Raw genomic sequence first — 3,762 nt, forward strand, 5'->3', positions numbered from 1 at the left:
TCAAGGACTTCTGCAGCTTTTACCGATGCAGGAAGATGCGCACTACACCCTACCATGCTCAAACCAATGGTTATCAACCTGCTCAGGACTTTACCCCATATTCCAGATGTGGCCTTACAAGTGATTTATAGAGGGGTAACAATACGTTGGGATCACCGGATCTAATCTCCCTTTTTATACACCCTAAAATCTTGTTTGCTTTAGAATAAACAATAACATCATAAAGGTATAGCAGTACCGTTTCAAAGTTTCGGTGTCCCAAGCAGCATTCCATCAGCCTCTGGAAGGTTCCTGGCAAATTGCACAGCTCGAAGGGCATGCTTTTGAACTCGCAGAGACCCATCGGGGTGGCAAAGGCGGTCTTCTCCCGGTCTGCCTCAGCAACGGACACTTGCCAATAGCGACTAGTGAGATCAAGGGTAGAAAAATAATTTGCAGTTCTCAATGCAGCTAGCTATTCCTCAATACAGGGGAGTGGTGCTGTCCTTCTTCTTTAACAGGACCAACGGAGCTGCCCAGAGGCTACAACTGTCACGGATAACCCCAGCCTCCTTCATGTTGCTCAACATGTCCTTGGTACACTGGTAATGTGCAGGTAGTTTTGGCTTATATCTCTCTTTGATGGGTGGGTGTGCACTTGTGGGGATGTAGTGTTTGACCCCTTTTATTCTTCAAAAGTCTAGCGGATGTTTGCTGAAGACTTGCTCGTATTCTTGCACTAGCCTGTAGACCCCCTTCTTGTGATGTGAAGGTGTGGAGTCAGTGCCTACGTGTAATTCCTTACACCACTCCTCTGGCTGACTTGGTGAGCTGTCACTGAATGGGTGGGCTGAAGCAATGGTGGATGCTGCTGTTTGGATAGCATGTGTATCTACTGAGAACAGCTTATCAATGGTGGCAAATCGGAGCAGCTTAATCTCTTGCTCTCCGCAGTTCAACACTCTCATGGGCACTCTTCCCTTCCATATTAATGAATAAAACTATGATGTAAATAGCATATAGATACCCCACAAATGCAGATAAAAGTAGGTTATGGGAAAAGGGGGAAGAGAGAAACAGGAAAATAGTGGAATAAAGTATACCTTCCAGGTGGGAGAGGAAATGGCAGCACAGCCAGTGGAGGTGAAGCAAGGGGAGCCTGCAACTAAAGAGTTGAGAGCGTTATCACATGGTGACTGAGCCTGATTGTAACAGGAGCATAGAGGTGCCGATCCTGTCTTACCTGTGTTGGTGTAGAAGTGGGTGTCCTGTGGTGGAGTCAGCTATGTGCAGTGGTGGCCGTGGGTTCTTTTATGTGCGACCGTAGTAATAGCTGCGCCCACTTCCTGTATGGGAGTGGAATGCAGTGAGGGTAATGGAACGCACGCCTGCGCATTTGTGTTTAACGTCGCGCATGTGCAGAACGGAGAAAAGGCTGCGCTCACTTCCTAATGAAAGGGAGTGAGACGCATCTGGGAAGGGAAGGGAAAAGATTAGGGTTTGGGGATGATGAAAGGGCTTTCTACGGGCAAGGATGGCAAAGGGTGGCAGTGACGGAAAGTCAGGCAGCCTGTCCTGTCCTGTCCTGTCCGTCCGTCTTTTTGTATCATGAATTGGAAAGACTGCAAGGGGGAGGGGAGGTGCTTGTGTCCAAAAGGAGGAGTTATTCAGATTCATTGCAGTGGGCGGCGGCTGCAAAAAGCACCATTCTTCTTGTTTTTGCTCTGCAAAACAGCCTTTTCAAGGGTTGGCTTGGGTGACAAAATGTCTTCTGTAGGCGTGGGTTTGTCTCCCTCTCCCTAAGATGTGTCCGGTATAGGCCAGGGTGCCACTCAAGGCCGTAACCAATTCGGGTTATAGCTTCTCGGCCTTTTGGCTAAGATCAAGTGTAGTTTCGGAGGACGCTACCTTGGTCGGTACTGGAAGGTGCCTGGGATTGCACGTCTGCCGGCCTTGAGGAAGTGTGTGCGCCTTCTGGTGACACATAGCCCTCTTGTGCCTGGACGGTTCCCAGGCAACGGGAGGCGATCACCTTTGTTATTTTGAAGTCCTACTGATAAACAGAAAAAAAAAAAAATTAAATCTGTTCTTATCAGTTTAATATCTGATACGTCCCCTCTCTGGGGACCATATATTAAATGGATTTTTAGAACAAGGAGATGGAAAAAATCTTGCTCTGTCCACTCCACGCATTGACCTGGTATTGCAGTACCTCCAGGACCGGTGCACCCCTTCTTAACCCAGTTTCCAAAAGCAGAACTCAATTCACCTGATTCAAATGAGCCCCATTAGTGAATTGAAAGAAAGCAAAAACTTTATATGCACCTCAATTTGGCCAATTCACTTTTCACACTTTCACCCTTTTTTTTATCTTTCACACCTTTTACTTGCTTTATTGATGCAAAAAGCTGTGCCAAATAGCAAACTCATCTCCACTCAACTTGACCAACTCTGCTATGTCCCGTGCAGTATCTTATTCTCAGTCTTATCTAGATCATTTGCAATTGAATAGAATAGATCCCTTTTGGCTGCTTATGACTGTGTAAAATATGTAGCTTTACTGGGCTGGGATGAGAGAATCCATTGAAGCATGGTGTAGGGATTGTGGTTCCTGTGTGCTAAGAAGAGAGGCTGGCACCAGCCAGAAAGCCCCATTGCAGCCAATAATCACTTAATAACTTTTTCAACTTGTCATCATATGGGAGGCCTTCCATTCCTTGTAGTAGTCTAGTTGCCCACCTTTGAACTGACTCTAACTTCTGAATGTCCTTATTAAAATGTGGAGCCCAAAACTGGTTCCCATATTCCAGATGTAGCCTTACAAGTGATTTATAGAGGTGTAACAATACGTTGGGATCACGGGATCTAATCTCCCTTTTTATACACCCTAAAATCTTGTCCCAAGCAGCATTCCATCAGCCTCTGGAAGGTTCCTGGCGCATTGCACAGCTCGAAGGGCATGCTTTTGAACTCGCAGAGACCCATAGGGGTGGCGAAGGCGGTCTTCTCCCGGTCTGCCTCAGCAACGGACACTTGCCAATAGTGACTAGTGAGATCAAGGGTAGAAAAATAATTTGCAGTTCTCAATGCAGCTAGCGATTCCTCAATACGGGGAATGGTGCCGTCCTTCTTTTTTAACAGGATCAACAGAGCTGCCCAAAGGCTACAACTGTCACGGATAACCCCAGCCGCCTTCATGTTGCTAAACATGTCCTTGGTACACTGGCAATGTGAAGGTGGTATTGGCTTATAGCTCTCTTTGATGGGTGGGTGTGCACCTGTGGGGATGTGGTGGTGGACCCCTTTTATTCCCCCAAAATCTAGCGGGCTTCCCACCGGTAACCCGCTCCCCAGCTTGGATGGATGCTGAGGGAGCCCCTTTTGCCCGCAGGCTCTGGCCCTGGGAACTGTAGCCTTGGCGGTGACTGTGCTTCCCTCTACGGTGTGAGCTGTTGCCTTCAATCGGGTCTTGACTGCTGGGAAACCCTGGAGGTTCCTGTCGCTAACGGATTTGACCGGTTTTACGGCGACTCCTAGCCTGGTCGGGGTCCGTAGGCCCTGCCGGATGGTGCTGGCTTCTCTTCACTCCCCGATCTGGTACCGGCGGGCCACCGCCCATCCCCGGTCCGTACGGTTCACTCCAATCAGCCTCTCCTGCAGAAGGTCACCACCGTCTGCCAACCTTGCTGAGTGCCCGGGCCACACACACGGACACGGTCAGTCTCCTCTCCTCTTCACTTCTCTAACTCCAAAACTGATCTCTAATCTGACTCCTTTTCCCGC

At 48.6% G+C, this 3,762-nt stretch overlaps 1 pseudogene; it reads left to right on the forward strand.

Annotated features, from left to right (window-relative positions):
* The first annotated feature begins 2,006 nt into the window (after positions 1 to 2,006).
* LOC142286517 (U2 spliceosomal RNA) lies at positions 2,007 to 2,213 on the forward strand (annotated as a pseudogene).
* The last annotated feature ends 1,549 nt before the right edge of the window (positions 2,214 to 3,762 follow it).

The sequence above is a fragment of the Anomaloglossus baeobatrachus genome, unplaced genomic scaffold (genome assembly GCF_048569485.1).
Source record: "Anomaloglossus baeobatrachus isolate aAnoBae1 unplaced genomic scaffold, aAnoBae1.hap1 Scaffold_661, whole genome shotgun sequence".
NCBI classification, from domain to species: Eukaryota; Metazoa; Chordata; class Amphibia; order Anura; family Aromobatidae; genus Anomaloglossus; species Anomaloglossus baeobatrachus.